This window comes from Anser cygnoides, chromosome 7, assembly GCF_040182565.1.
Source record: "Anser cygnoides isolate HZ-2024a breed goose chromosome 7, Taihu_goose_T2T_genome, whole genome shotgun sequence".
Lineage (NCBI taxonomy): Eukaryota > Metazoa > Chordata > Aves > Anseriformes > Anatidae > Anser > Anser cygnoides.
Window position 1 is genome coordinate 9,409,003 of NC_089879.1, and position 17,020 is coordinate 9,426,022.

Genomic DNA, 17,020 nt, shown 5'->3' on the forward strand with positions numbered 1-17,020 from the left:
GTGACATCGGTGGCACCTGGGGCAAAGAAAAGGGAGTGGACTCTCAGCTTCACTGGCCACCACAGGAACCTCAGCACTGAGCAAACGGGAGCTGGAGCCGAGTCCCTAAAAAAGCAGCCAGCACGGCTTAGCATGAAGGTACCCTTAGCATGAGGATATACAGAACGTATCCAAATGAAAAGGGGAAGTATTAAGCATAGCTTTTAGGGTAAATTATAAGCTTACATAAAAACGCTTCACATAGGGGGGGGAAAAAAGAAAAAAAGAGAGAAAGGTCTTAAGTGTGGATGTTTCTCCAAAGCTTAAAGTAAGTCGCTTTTGCTTTAGAAATTGCACCTCTTGGCTGAAGCTGTTATTTGTTTTAGGCTTTTTTACACAGTTTCTTGGAAATATCCAGGCTGCAGAAGGGAGGAGAAAACATCAAGAAATATCACGAGTGTGCATGGGGGGTGGGGGGGAGGCCTGACAATAAAATAGATCCCACACTAAATGCATATTCTTCTATTTATGTATTTGATAATGAGACAGAAATGCCCTTGGCACTCCATAAACAACGGCTCCGTAACCAGGAGGGAAGGGCAGAATAATGAATATCTACATTTCAGATTATCAGCTATTTCAAGCACTATTAGCATGCCAGCCTTTTAGATTATTGGGGATTTTCGTTTTATTTTAAGCAAACGTTTACCATTCTTAAATAACGCTGCAGTCTTAACTAATTGCTGGCTTTGCAGGTTTGCAAGAAGATTATTCCTTGTGAAGCTCCGCTCCTACCAGAAGTTCCCCAGAAGAGAAGCAATAGTTGATTTTAAGTATAATACATTAAAAACATATATAGGTTTGTGTCAGAGCAAAATGTTTATATAAGCGTATTTTACAACATAGGGCTAAATTTAGGGGCTATTCACCACAACGAGTTGGCAACGCTGTCCAGAGCGCTGTAACTTTCGGAAAAGGAGATAGGAAAAGTTCACATTCGTAATAAAAATAGATTTTTACTTTGCTTTTAAAGATGTTTTTGTGCATTTTAAAATATCCTTCCCTCGTGATAACAAAAAGTATTTGTGCATCATGCTTACAGTGTCAGATGGTATGACTATTGTATGATTTAAAATTAAACAATATAATTACCATTTGGCAACCAATATTTAAAGTTGAAGTAACTATTTCTTCAGACATTACTTAGGCTGTATCTAAAAATATGAATGAAAGCTATATTTTTGCTGTACGTTCATTTCAAAACCCTGAAGCCAGCGTTTCTTTCATTTTTATTTTTTTTACAAAAAAGAAAGCAAATTATTTCTAAGGAAAATGGTTTTACAATACCTTGAAAAACAAGCTTTTCTACAGATGTGCAAGAAAATTAGTATACTGAGACCGTAAGTGGATATCTGCAGAAGAAGGGGGAATATCTTCAGCTTGATTTTAAAACCGAGTTTCGTCCTATGTTCTGATCTCTGGGTATGGAGATGAGAGCAGGGAATGACTGTTAACTGCTGGAAGCGAGCATTTTTTCAGTCATCCAATTCAGTGTGTTTAACAGTTTCTAAAATTAACACCAACAACTGTAAAAAAAAACACTCCCTTCTATTACACTGTGCATATAGGCATCTGGTTTCTTTGACTGTAGCTCATTACCAAAATCTACCACAGCTTTATCTTGGTTCTTCTCTGTTTATTCCATTAATTAACCAAGCCATCATTATCTGTTAGTTACAACCAATTTTTCCAGGATTATGGATATGTTGAATTTTGCATATTTATTTTTAGCAGGCCATCACATCTAAGGGAAGAGAGATAAGCAGGATAGGGAATTTCTCCTTGTAGCTGCAATCCTTTTCTGAAGCTCGGGCTACAGAAAACAAAGGCATTTTATTTCCATGAATCTAGTGCAGCCAAACCAGGACTCAGAAAGGTATTTTACTTCAGAATACTTGCCTGAATTCTGAAATTGATTTTCAACCGGATGTCTAGAAATGTCCATTCTCCTATTTTCTTGCTTAGTATTATGTTTAACTCATCATTTTTCCTCTCTCCCATAAAAGATCATTTCTCTCGTTCATTTCTAAGCAGCTTAATTTCGTTAAAATAAAGGAGCACGAATTCTTTATTGCAGAGGGAGACAGAACTTTTTCCCCCTTTTCTCGAGCCATTCCAGCCCCGGAGCATACCGAGGAGCAGCGCAGGAGCCCGCAGACAGACGGTCCCTGCAGCAGGATGCGGTGCTCCCGGCCCCGCGGCACTCTGCAGCGAGCACAGAGGCTTCATCCTGAGCACAGCTCCCCAAACCAAAACCACATTGCTCCTGACGCTCATCTCAGATGGCAATTTGGGATAGACAACCACTGCTAAAAACATCTCATTAAAGGCTTAGAGGGAAACGCTTTTTATAGGGGGCGAAAAAAGAAAATAAAGGGACATTCTTACAATTCTTCTAGATGAATTGAAGACTGAGACATTTTTGTTTTGTTAGCCTTTTCTCCAATGTTCAGGATTTTCCAGCCCAAGAAAACAATTTTATTTCTATTTTATATTTTTACTGCCTTGTCGTGCCTATAAATGTTGAATTTCAGGGATTTCATAATAATACAAATATCAACCAGAGACATCAGCACCATGGAAGTTTTACAGAATTCTTCTAATGATGGATTAAAATCTTCTGATGCAGACATTAAAATCAAGCAAGTTAAATTATGTCAAGTAATACTACTTGCATGCTAACTTACCTAATGGGAAAGACTTAGCGCATTGTCACTAATAATATTTCAGCTCAAGAAATTTCACTTTGCTAAACTGCAGTGAGAAATAACCCACACCAACTAATTCGTATTACCAATATCTTGTCTCCCTACTAATAGTTAGCACGTGTATGCCAACCTGGTATGAAGTGCTGCTGTCTCCTAATATGCTGCAGAGGTTATCGGCTTTTTCCGTGGATGTGTGAATCATAAGGCTGTCTTGGCACGAATGCATTTAATTGCGTGAAGAGGGTATTTCCCAGCATTTCTCTAAACCTTAGCAAAACAGCCCTCTGCTTGTCAATTGTCAGTCACGATCATAGTAGGAAACAAGCAGCAAGCAGGAGCACAAAAGGGGACTATCACTGGGAAGGGATCTAGGGTTGGTTCAATGGCACAATTTTAGGAAAAATGCTGGCAATATTTTCTCGTGGTTTAATTTCTTGTTCCCCAAAGAGCACTGCTTGTTACATTGCAGGCCCGAGGCCAGACAAGCCTTGAAGCTGCTGGTGGGCAGAAGGCTTCCTCCTGGTCATTGACATGGGGTTGGCCAACCGAAACATGACTGACCTGGCCAAGTGGTTCCCCACATGGACAAACAGGGCCCTCATAACAGGTGGTGCAGACCTTGAGGCTATGGGATGCTGCCTTTGGGGCTGCTCCCCCTGGGCTGAAAGAGCTGGTTTTGTGCAGATGGTCACCGCTGGGTACCCAGGTCACCCTTACGGCACACAACTTCACTTAACTCAACATTGCTCAGGTCTCCTTGCTCCTCTCACCCCAGGAACAGTGATGAGAAAACCCAACAGGATTTTGTCCCTCCACTAGGACATCATGCTGATGGGACATGACACCACAATGCCCACGCTGGACCTAGGTGGCATCCTCATTGTCCCCAGTGCAGGGCAGCAAGGCACATGGGGCAGCTGTGCACTGAGACGGGGAGAGAAGTGTGGGATCCTGCAGCCGCTGCCTTGCCTGTGCCAAGTAAAAGATGCTTTTCCCCTTTTCATTACATGGGTTTCTTAATAAAAACTGAAAGAGCTTTTTCTTTTTTTTTTTCCTCTCTCTCTCCAGAAAATGAACCCCAGGGGCCCAACCAGTGAAATACATTAACCTTTCAACTGTCAGCCCCTCTCCCCTGAAATTAAGCAATACCAGCCCTTGGAACAGCTAAACTACCTTCATATTTTTTAATTGTGTAATGATGGTCCAACAAAAAAGGAGCAACTCAGGACTAGTAAATATTCAATGAAGAAATTTATTGTAGTTCTTATAAAGGGAATACCCACAGCTTTCTTCACATGGACTTAAATCAGGCAGAAACTAGAGCGATAGACATAAAATGAAATAACGGATGCATTATTTCTAGTGGGATTTACATCACCATTTGGTCTAATTATTCCTGATATTTCACCCATCATATTAGAAGCTTCTTCAGGGAAAGAAATAACAGTTTGTCTCCTTGAGAACAAAGAACAAAGTGTCTCTTTGCTCTCAAGAAGCTCAGCTATCATTATGAAGAGAAAGAATCTGTCCATTATCAAGAAATCCCACTAGAAATCTTGAATATCTTACCAAATAATTCCTGAGCACACTAAAAATACCAGCAAATGAAAGAAGCAGAAACTATGGGACCTTGAAAAATAAATAAATAAAATAGGGATCAGGGATGCTCCACGACCCACTCATTTTGTGTCGCAAAACGATATTAATCCAACAAACAAACTGTGCCTGGCATGTACAGTTAATCTAAGCAAGATAGCCACTGCTCCTTTCTACTCCTTGCTCAGCAAGGCACACTTTCAGCTGTATCTGTGGCCCTGGATTAACTGGCGGGAATTCATTTACATGTATTTGCACGGTGAGTAATTTGTCATGAGTGACTATTTATGGTAGACACTCACAGGGCATATGAACTTTTTTAGATTGGATTTGATGAGGACCGGATTTTAAGCCTTCGGAGGAATTTAATACAGATCTAGGACTTTGCACAGCTTTCAAGAATATCATTTCTCAGGCCAAATGTAAGAGGTCTTTGATCTGGATCTTGCATTTAATACTGCAGTGTCAAGTAAGAAGCATTTTAAATGAGTGTACTGAGCCATGGGGTTCGGGCGCACTAATTTGACAGCTTCCTAAACAGAATCTTGCTGGGTCAACTTGTGAACCTGGAATTTCTCAGGGTCTGTGGGAAATACTGTTTCCCAGCATCCTGCCGTGATCCTCCACCTCTACAGGCAGTCACACCCTGAGAAATGAAACAAAATAAAACCTCAGCATGCAGAGATAAGAGGTCTCAAAATGCCATGTTTATGGAGGCCAGATTTTGCCTTTTTTTTTTGGAAAATAAAGGAACCTATCCAAATCTTTCCAAAGGCCTTTTTCAGTCCCTAAGCACAGACATATGCCATTCAGTCACTGCCAAAGGGGATATTGAACGTATATGACCTTGTATGTAGGTGTTGTTTAATAAAACATTCAGCTTTATTGCATGTGAAAGTCATTGGTCCTTGAAAGCAGAGTTCTTGAGTTGAGCTGTGGCAGCACAATTCATACTGGTACCCAGTGCTGAATGTCTGGGAAATGTTGCCAGTTCATCGGGATGAGGTATGTCAGCAGATCTCTGTTCTGGGGTGTGGAGTGGGGTTCTGCCCCCATGGGGGGCTTCACAGCAACACATTGACATTCTATGAAAAATTACATGCTCCCTTGGATCATTTGCACAGTTCCTGTTGAAGTCAGTAAAAAGTCTTCTCTAATCTGTGACAAAACTTAGCGTGGAGTTTGGATATGGACTTTTTCTGGTTACCATGGCCCTACAAAGCATCTGTAAAGGATCCAGTATCTCAAGGAACTTACCGCCCTTCTCTTCTATTGAAAGCAATTGCAAGTGGGATGCACGCCCTAAGATGTGATGTTAGTGAAAGCTGAGCACAGTCCCAGATTGCAAAATCAGGCCAGAATGATGAAAACATTTGTATATGTGCTACCCTTTTATTTTCTTTGGCATGCTCTAAATAACCTCTGACCTTTTCTTTCCCCATGTAAAGCTGCTCTTTGTTTGAATGGAAACAGAATGTGAAAATGATGACAAAGATTTTTGAAACAAACACAACAGCAAAAAACAAAAGCAAATGAACTTTCACAGAAATTTAGTGCCCTATCAAACTCTGGTACATGGATGAAAAGACCAAGTTCCAGGATAAGAGATTTTATACAAAGGAAGGTGAGAAATATTCCTGCTCTTGTGTAGGATGAAAAGGAGCCACATTGATCCCTGATGGCAGCACACAGGCACACATTTGCTCAGCTGGCAGTGGAGCACCTCCAGGCCAAGCCATGTAGCTGGGAAGTGCAGTCATTTCCACCGAGCAACTAGTGGGATTTCTGGTTTGACATGAGGAAAGATGGTTGTCAGAAATAGCTGTAAAACCTGTCGTCACAGTCATGGGCTTCCTGCAATTCCTTGTGTTATCCTTAATTTTTTCTGAATTACGGTTTTCTTTTACTATAGGTGAGGACAGGAAAACTTACTGCGGAGCTCTTTTCGATGGTTCAGCAAACTCTAAGTTTCCCTGCTGTTTCAAGAGGCCTGTGGCATGCTCAGGTGTCACTGGGATAAAAGTACTATGGAAACTCGAGGAAAGTGCAACAAGTTGGTTCAAGGCAATATGCTGCAGTTTAGAATATTAACATCTCCAAAACAGCCCTTTCCTGTCTCTGCCACACTTGCTTTGGTGGTTGGGATGGATGCGCTGCACCATCTCCCAGCTCAGCTCATCTTCCTCACTGGGGAACCTGTCTTTTCCTCTGGGTGCAATCCTTTTTACATGAACTTGAGTTTACAGTGGTGAGAATGGCAATTACCAGCAGACAAAAGGAGTTGCAGCATTAAGACAACAAAACAGCTTTCTCCAGAGCTTTTTCTGCCAAACATGTCAAGGATAGAAACAATATTCATTCCAATGCAGTCAGGGCAAACAGCTTTAGAAGAAGCAGAGTTGAAGTGCTTACAACTGGTTTAAGTTGCAGGACACTGTCCTACAGGAAGCAAGAGGTTGGTGGCATTTTCCTGTGGTTAAAGCACACAGAAGCACCTTCTCCAGTGTTGGGCATGGAGAAGGCCACACAATCTCCCATATGGGTTGCAGGGTCCCCTTCTCCCTCCACCTGCACACACCCTCAAGTCTACCCAAAACCTTTGCTTTCTCATTCCTCTCCTAGGAAGATGCCCCTTACACCAAACGGCATTTCTGAAGAGCACCTGAATTAACAGGATTGTTCCAGCTTGCATCCCTCATTCAAGTGTAACGTGAGATCAGCCAGACTCATTAAAATATTATCAGTTTCCTTGCTTTGTGATACAGCTTCTTGCAGGCAAGCCTTGGGACACATTAGGGTCCTTGTCAGGTGATGGCTGGTGGGTTTCTGCAGTTGGTGAATATAATCAGATTTCATTGATGTCTGAGTCATCATAAATTTTAACAGCCTTGATGTTGTTTCAAGTAACATATGCGCTAGTGCAGTCTGTCTACAGTTAATATCCCAACATCAAGAGATCAGAATCACCTCATCTCAGTTATTCTGATGTTTTTTGTCTTTGTTTTCTTGGGGTGGGCTGCTGGGTGAGTCTTCCTTCTCTTGTATTTGACCCATTCAAAAGATTTTACTTCCTTGCTTCCAGGAAGTGTTAGAAAAAAAATCAAGGCATGATATTCCACAGATCAATGTGGACTACTGCCAAACTTCTATCCCCAAATACATTCATTGTTACTCTCAAAAAGATATTGTACAGAAAGAATACATGTTCATTTGAATATATTTTTTGAAAACTGAACTACTGCGTGCAGCACGTTTACTAAGAACTCTTAATTATGTTAGTGGAGAGAGCTCACGCACTCATACCCATGTCAGCAACATCTCTCACTTCCTCTGATCTAGAAACTATTGTATTTAGGAGTGAAGAAGGAATCTAAACCTATATTTGCATATTCAGATTCATTATACAGTTCTAAAAAAAAAACTTTCTACATTTTCTAGATGCTTTTCTAGACACTTTCTAGATGCTCTGGAAATGTTAAAAGTACAGTCCATTTACAAAAAGGTTCAGCAGGGTTCAAGACCAAAACAAAAATAGACAGTTGCTTGTTCCCCAATTACTTTTCAAGAACTACAGATAGTCAGGATCAAAGGCACTAGCTGCAGAGGAGGCTTTTTCAAATTAAAGGTGGCTACTTTACTCAAAATGAGGTCAGCAACAAATTTTGCTCCAAAATTAACAATCACTAAGTTAAGGTGTCTGCCATCTCATCAGGAAAACAAAAGAGCAAAACTTTACTCTAAGTATTTTATATCCAGCCAAGAAACGGATGCACAGTTATCAGATACAAACTGGGTCTTTTGTCTTTCTCAGATTTAAAAAGCCAAAGCAGCTTGGGAAGAGCTGAAATATTTCCTTTACTTTATTGGTTCCTAGATGGAGTGAAGGAATCTGGGATTCAAATTAACAATCCTAAGAGCTCCCAGTGCTTCAGGAACTAGAGGCTGTTTTCAGCATACTGAGGTTTAGGGACCAAGGTTACAGGTCTTTAATGTAAAAGCAAAAGCATGGGCTGAATTTCCAGTAGAGGGGTTATGCTGGGAAGGTTTGTATCCATAGTATACCCTAAGTGGGAAAGGTGAGCACTTTTAACATTGTTTTCCATCACACCCACAGGCAGCCCTGAGATCTACCAGTAGAGTCAGGTGAGTACATCTAATGACAGCACATTCAAGAAACAGCAGCACAAGAAGCCATTGACAGCACCATGCTGGAAAGCAAAGCTGTCATGGTGCTTCTGCAGCTACAGCAGCTATTCCCCCTTGCCTTCTTATTAATTGTAGTAAAACAGTAAGTCATGGCAAGAACCTCAGGGCCAAGTAGAGCCTCATATCTCCATTGTTTTAGTGAGTTTTTTTTTTCCTCCTATTTATTATCTGCCTGGATTGCATCATTTTAGGATGAAACTTAGCAGTATCTTAATGGTCTACCACTTTCCAGTAAGTGCAGCATTCACCATATTTATTGGAAACATGGGAAGAATTTACATAAGCAAAGCATAATACCCCAAGTGGGACTTTGGTCACTGCATCTTCAATTTTGCTGGAAGTGGCACAAACATCTTACATATTTCAAGTGGTGGGTGTTTTTTTTTTTCCTCCTCAAAACATTTTCAAAGTCCTGTGTATTAACCTACACGTGCTCACGTTAATGGGAAAGGTAACAAAAGAAGTCAGTGGTAAGCACTTCTAAAACTCCCAGGTGAAACAATCAGATTTTGGTTGAATGTCAATCAAAGGATGCCTCCAGCATGAATTCCTCCACCTTTAAGCAAAGACAGTCATGCAGTATTGAAGCAAAGGGAATATACCACCCCTGAATTAATGCTTGCGCTTACTGAAGCCTGATGGCAGTATTTTGTCAGACTCCTGCACTGGGCTGTGCTGCTAAGAACAAGCAATTCAAGGTGATGAGACTTCAAGCAAGATGCACAAGGAGGATGAGAGGATGGGACAACCATATTCATAATGTTATTCCTCAAGTAGATATAACCTGGTTAGGCAAGATGGAGAAAAAGGGCAAGTACAGCTCCTGAATGGCTCCTTCAGTGACAAATATTCTGTAAGATGAAGTCTCCCAGCCCAAACCTTATTCCTACTGAAATTACCTTTATAAAATCCTGTCTTCACAGTGAGACAGCTGAGAATCAGACTTGTCTATACCTGAAGTTTTGTGGACAAAAATTCCAGGTTACCATTTCAGGTTAATAGGCTGCCTGGCCTATCTGCTTATCCTGTCTTTTCCCTCTAGAACTCCATGATTCAAGAAATAGGATTGCAGTTAGGTATATAGTGCACTCTTTATGCATTACTAGTATTTAATTACATAGAAATTTGCACCAACCCCTTCTGGCAAAGAAAGGGACAGCAGAGCAGCAGTACATCTAAGAAAGCCCTGATATTTTAGGGACATGCCATGCACCACATTGATTCATTTAGTATTTTTTCAGTGAATGCCCCAGACACAGGTAGGTAAAATTTTTGAAGAAAAATTTATATGCAAAGCTTTGAGAACAGCTGGGATCCCCTCTTACTGACGGGAAGGAGGGAGCTCATCAGCTTTTAGACATACATCACTAAACAATATAATCTGAGGACAGAAATTCCTTGGCTCCTCACCAGCCTAAGAGTCCCCTTTTGTGATATAAGGCCCATCTCAAAGGGAAATAATCAAATCCACTTCTCTGTTTTTCTGTAAGCTAAAACTAATGTAGCACTTATACCTAAAGAAGTACAAAAATTCAGAACAATACCTGGGCTCACACAGTTTGTTGCTCCATAGAAGCAGTCACATGTATTCTCTTTGATAGGAACCCTGTTTCTGCTCAGGGAAGCTATATAGCTGCCCCTGCAAAGGGCACTCTGGTATGTGGCACTCCAGTGCCTGTCTCTCGAGGTTCATCATTAGCTGCTGTTGCATTCAAGTAGAGTTGAGAGATGACTTCCCCCCCAAACAGACTGCAAATTTTCCAGCATAAGAGCCCCCAAGTGGGGACTGCCTCCCTTTATATACCGGAGCCACAGACACCACTACCACCACCCAGCCCAGTTGTGCCTAATTACCTCATTTTTATAAATAATGACTGACAGCCAGGGAGGAAGGAGTAATGAGGATTAGGAAAGAAAGTTCCTAGTGCTTTGACTTTGGTTTCTCCACTCACAACTAAGAAAGCCTGGGACTATGTCTACTTCAAAGCTAGTTCTTGTAGAGGAGAGGGGATAGGAAATAAAGTGTTTCCATAGAAAATGCTGGGCTATCTGGAGTGCTGAGCATCCCAGAAGGAGCTCACCACAGTAGAAATTGACCCTCAGCACATCTCCCACCTTAATGATAAGGTTCTGCAGGTCTTCCCAAATGCAGGTACTCAGCATCCTTTTCCACTGCCACTGTTGCTGCAGGCTGCAGTGAAGGGATATTCAGCAGATGATGTAAACCCATGTATAATTTTAGAACACCTAATACTATTTTACTTGTCTGCAGCTACTCATGCGCTTAAGTGTCATACCAAAAATGCCTAGAAAAGTTCCTGGAAGGAGTGATCAATCACATCCTATCTGAGTTACCTCTTGGTCTCTCTGTTTCCCCTGGTTCCTTTGTTACACTTCTCACATTTGTATACAGACAACTCAGAAACTTTCCTAGGTGACCTTTGAATGTCTGTCTTTCTTCCTTTGTTCCATTTCCTGAGTTTTTTCACTTAATGTTCTCTCTGCACTTTTTTTCTTCTCTGTGGATCTTGCATTATTTGTATCATCACTTAAGATTTTTTTCCCTGTTGTCCAAGTGTTTACTTCAGCAACCTCTTCCTCTCTCATGGTCTCTGGCCCTACTGAACAGAAAGCCTGGCTTCACCCTTCTGCCCATTTCTTTAAACACTTTTCTCTGCGGAGTTGTTTCTGGTGGTAGGTTGGTTTTCTTTCTGTTCAAATTAATTCCATCCTACCTCTTAGTGACATGTTCCAAAATAAGCCTTAAATGTCCCATAAAAATAAAAACCTCCTACATAGGTCCCGGTCCAAAGCCGATGAAGTCAATGGAAAGACTCCATCAGCTTCCAAAGATTTGGTCTGATTTACGCAACTTTCTGATATTTTCTTGTGCACATGCACATGATTGCTATTTCTAAACTGTGATTTTCACATTGCAAAATATTTGGGTCTCAGTTCTCAGAACCTTGTAGAATTATGTAAAGGAAAAATGAGGGGGGGAAGATTATTTTAAGAACAAAATAAAAATCTGAACCAAGAATAGGATGGTATTATTAAACAAGAATTTCACTTTGGATGTGAGTGTTTGGGTCCTGGAGGACAGACTGGTTTCCTGAATTTTCCTGAAAGAGGCTTCTGCCCTTGGGTATTTTCTCTTCCCAATGTAATGGCATCATTCATTTACTTTCCCTAACAAATTTAGAAGTAACCCTAGTGACTTCCAAAAGGGTATGTTTTCTGCAGGTGCTGAGCACTTATTGAAACTCCTAATGTGTGCTGAATATCTTGATGCTCTAAACTAAAAGCACCAAATCATTATATGTTTTTGAATCTTTACACCAATGCATTTTGTTCTTTAGTTCAATATTAGTGGTGGTGTTATGAAAGTGAAAAATATTCTCATGATTAAAATTTCAAAACTAGCTTCAGAAACATTTGAGAAGTTCAGAAACACTTCAGAGTCGGGTGAAAAAGTCACTTTACACCCCACTGCAGCCCAGCAATTCTGATTCACCCTTGCAGTGGCTTTGCTTCAGGTCTGTCATTTTGGTCTCTGCAGAAAGCAAAAGTCCAAAATTGATGAAACACAGAAGCTTGAGAACATGAAGCTCTCCTAAAATAGCCAGAGGAAGCTTATTCCCGCTAACTACCTGGTAGAGGCAGTGAGCTTTATCATAATAATGGTGAAACATTCTTAATATGAAAAAAAGAAAAAAAGTGTGGCATCTGAGTTACTGCGGAAATTTTACTTGCAAAGCAGAAGTCTAGGGAGTCGAAAGAAATGTCATCTTCTTGCAGTGTGGCCTTTCTGCCACCATCTTCTCCGTTGAATACTTTGTTAGTGACACCTGTATTATTATGTGATAAGAACTGAATCCTCAAACTTTAATGAAGGCCCTGGAATAAATTCCAATTTGGAGAGAAAGGGTGTTTCAGCACACAGTACCGTAACCTCCGCAAGTCCTTAGGTAGAGATTCTTCAAGAATAGGACGCGTGGTACACCTAACTGAACTTTCTTCATTTTGTCCTTCTGAAGTAAAGAGCTTAACAACAAAAAAGTTTTTTGTGTTTTTTGACAAAAACCAAGTTCCATCTCTTATAACATTCTCAGCCTTATACAACGTATTTCAGTGTCTGATTCCAGGTAAAATGGAAGTTGAATCAAATATATGTGTTTGTATTGATTTTAAGGTTTATTAGCAAGGTATGTCAACCTGGGTTTAATTTCATGTCTGCGGTCACTGAACTCAGCGGGGGAACTCACGGTCACAATCTAATGTGTATTCATGAGCATTTTTTAAGGGCAAAGATAAGGGTAACCATCTCAAAAAATCTTGAAAGAGTGTCTCAGGTGCAGTGGGCAGTATCAGTATTACAATAAATAGTGTACAAACAGGTCTTCCATTGGTAGGAGTGTGAAAAGCTCCACTGAAATCCAAGGTAACACATTTACATGATCTGAGCACCTGTCCTGTCATTATCACAATGTTACTAGCAGAAGTTGGAGAAAAATTGCAAAAAACATGCAAAAAATAATTTAATCCCTCCATAATCTCTTTCTTCCCATTTTCTTAAAACTTGATTATGAAGAGAAATGTAAACTTTCCAAAAGCGACACTTTGTCATATTTTGTTTTCCTTATCTTGACATTTTTACAACTTTTTAAAAGAAATTTATTTTTCTGGGTGCACAATTGAAACTAGTACAAATGGAAGATGAGGGGAAAACTGTAACCATTATCATCACAGTATAAGTCTGTACTGCTGGGGAGCCACAAAGAAAAGAAAGCAGAAGTGACAAAAATTAAAATCCTAGTTGTTTGAAATGTTCTGACTCTAAAAATAAACAAAAAACATTATTTTTGTTACATATAATTTCAGATCATTCTGAAAAAATTGGGAAAGATATTTTTAAAATATTTAAAAACTGATTTTAAAAAATTGTTTTCATAATGTACCTTCTTTTTGTCAAGAAAACTGTAAAATATTCCCTGACACATCTAATGTCAGTATCTGCATTTCCTCTCATTTTTCTAGTCAGGATTAGAAACAAAACCAGACAAAACAGAACAAATGTTAAAATCTGTAATCTTTCTGACAGCCTCTGACAGCTTGAAAGAGAAACGTGATAACCCTTCTGCAACTGAAAACCTCCTTTCTGGTAAGGGGACATATAACTGAACTTGAGGATCCTCCTTGTGTGAGCACGGTTCAGCATCGTCCCTGGTAGCACAGAAATCACACTGGGGGACCAGCTAACAAAATGTGCAGACAACCAAGCCGATAATTGAAAAAGGAAGGAGCTTGAGAAAGGGAGTGTAATAAAAAGCAATATTTTGTCACATCTTCTCTCCCTCTCTTTGTCTTCGTCGTCCCTTCACGTTCAGCTGTGTGGGCTGTATTGTGTGAACTCGTCTTTGATATCAATGGGGACATCTACTTAAAAATTGATGTCATGATATGGCCCCAGGTACTTAAATTAACAAGATATTAAATGCTCTGTAGTTTTATCTGTAATTAGATGACATGGATGAAACGTGATCCCAGGAGTGATTTGTAATATTCCGTTACGTCCACGTAGGGCTTGGGGCCTGATCCACCGTCTGCTGACATCTGTATGAGTCTTTCCTCTGACATTTTTCGAATCAAGGCCCTTGGCTCACTCACACACAACTCTCATTTATTTTTCTATCTGTTTATTGGCATCTGTGCACAGATGTCTGATCTCTCCACTATCTCAAAATATTTGGGTTTTACATCAGTGAATGTCCTTATTTTGGGGGTAATTTCAATTAATTTTTAACTGCTTTTTTTCTCTGTAGTTATATTTTGCCTTTTCATTCCTGGCTAATTGTCAGTTTTTGTTCAATATTAACAAGTTTTGCATTGAGCAGGATTTCTTATGCTAATCCTCTTCATTTAATATGCTCACAAGAGATGGTTGAAGAAAGTTGGAAGTTTTTAGAGAAAAAAAATCTGTAACGTTCCAACTTTTTCAGGCCTTTTTTTTTTTAACACAAAAAGGATCCATTTTTACCCTTGTCCTGCCCAGCTGAACCCAGTTCTAGTGTCTGTCTGTATCCTAAGACTACCCACGTCACCGCATATTTAAACATATCACCGTCACTGCTGGCTGTGCCTAGCAGCATCCTTGGCAGGACTGCGAGTGCTCCATTTCCAGGAAAACCCATGGCACGCTCTTGTCTATCGGTCAGACAAAAGTCAGTGTGGGAGCTGGGCATGGGGACCCACCTTTAAACTTCATCACTGCTTGGGCTAGATCTTTCCTGGACAAGAGGGAAGGCAGGGGGTGGGTTAGCACTGCTCGCACCACCCAACACCGAATTTCCCCCCAGTTATCTCAAGTGGCTGTGATCCTTGCCTTGGCATGGAGAGCAGAACTGGTGGGGCTGGGAGGCTGGGAGCTCCCTGGCCGGGTGTGAAAGCCCTTCAGAGCAGATGAAAGGCATTAGGATTATAACATTAGGAAGCTTCAACATTTTGAGTAAATAAGCAATGAACTGACAAGGAGGGAGAGAAAAACAAATGGCAGGAGTGGAAATGGTGTGCCCCTGTGCCCTGGGCATTTCCAGGATTGCTCCCAGAGCTCAGCCCAGCCCCGTTTCAATATCCTGGGGGAGGCCATTCCATGTGCAGTGTCTCACAGCTAAACCCAGAAGCTCCCGAGATCACACTTGCGCCTGGTGCCTCCTTTCTGCTCAGGATCCTCCATCATGCAGTCCCTGGGGCTTGTAGTAAAGGACTCCCCTCCTTTGGGTGCATGGGGAGGGGGTTGCTTCCTCATTTGCCCACTCCATCCATATTTTAGCCTTTTAATCTTTCTCCCCAGGCCAGCCCTAGCAGCCCTTCATCGTGCTCACAGCTGTCCCTGACTCCTCCAATTTGCCAAGTGCAGTGATCGGGTCCAGCCTGCGCCTGCTCTGCACGGGGTGATGCTGCCTCACTGACACATCCCCCTCTCTTCTTTTTCCTTTTTTTTTTTTTTTTTCCTTCAGTGATCATCATTCAAAATTAAAATAACATGGGAAGGCAAAGCAACCGAAATCAAAATCTAATGCATAATTAGATACAGCATGAGACAACAAACACGTCTTTGCTATCTGCCTCTGTATTGTAAACAATGATTACTTTACATGTTCAATGTGCCATGAAAGAAGAAAGGGCCTCTTGTGATGTTTTGTGAGAGCTTTGACTACATTTGCCCACTTTTCAAACAACAAAAAAATAAACTCACACTAACAAGGTGTATGTTTTCAGTCCTAAAATATGGGGTCACTCTCTGTTAAGGGGTCCATTCAATGATGAAATGAGATCAAAATGGTTAAGGCCACTGAAAGAAAGCAAGAAGGATTTGTCTGAAGTTCTGGTATACTGGCTATTATTTCAACCAAATAAGGATGCCTGGCTTTATTCTTCATGCTCCCTTGCCCCTTTTGAAAAACTGAAAAGAGAAAGGAAATGGCTAAGTTGTATCATCTATTACCTTGATGAGTGCTTATAACTCTTGATTCAGAGTTAATCATTAATCCAGGTTTTCGTGGTGATTGTTTTATCTATGAAGTTTTGACGTGAAAATTCTGCAGCACGTTAGCATGGAAAAGATAATGTCAAATAGAAAATCAAATAAAGTGATTAGAGGGAGTGGATGTGCATGTGTGTATAGATTTATATATCCTGCCATTTTATTTTAATACACACATGAATATTTGTATATCTGTGTCAAAATTGCTGACCCTTAAATTGGAACTGCTTTCTTGCTCACAACCAGATTGCTTTGATGTATTATTTTTAATGCATTTATTCATTTATTCTGGTCAGACTCTGATACTCTTACTTATTATGAGCAGTACTCTCAAATTGGGCAAAATATTGTTCCCCTAATCTCCTGTGTATTTAAAAATATTTTTTTTTGCACTTTTTGACAAATAATGAAAAGCCTGAAAACTTCTGTAAAGCAAAAAAAAAAAAAAAAATTATATCACTTCAGGGCTGTGGAAACCTGTTTATGTTTTGATCATTCCAAGACATTTCATTTTGGTATTCAGATTGTTATTTTTGTATGCTAATTAACGTACATTTCAAACAATCTTGTTTTGAACTGAAAAGCTGGATTTTTTTTGTTTTGAAACTTATGTTCCAACAATTAAAAAAACTATTTAATTAAAAATGCAAAACCATAAACATTTTCCGTAGAAAGCCTTGATGGCAAGAAATCAGCAGTTTTTGACAAAAGGGTTGTTTAATTTATTTTAGAACAAGCCATGACTACCTCCAGCAATAAAAATGCTGTGTGGAAGAGGAGTGATCTTTAACTATTCCTGATGTAGCATAGCTGAATCTAGTACGATTTCATATACCATGACTCACTCACTAAAACACAATAAGATTTTATGTGAGGCAAAAATACGATTAAATGCTGGAGTATTACAGTCTGACCCTTGGAGAGCAAT

At 40.2% G+C, this 17,020-nt stretch overlaps 1 long non-coding RNA gene across 1 annotated transcript; it reads left to right on the forward strand.

The window, feature by feature from the left end:
* Nucleotides 1–5: 5 nt before the first annotated feature.
* On the forward strand, nt 6–1,145 carry LOC136791259 (uncharacterized). The gene is made up of 2 exons (XR_010832878.1): nt 6–138; nt 735–1,145. It is a non-coding gene; the product is annotated as an uncharacterized lncRNA (long non-coding RNA).
* Nucleotides 1,146–17,020: the final 15,875 nt, after the last annotated feature.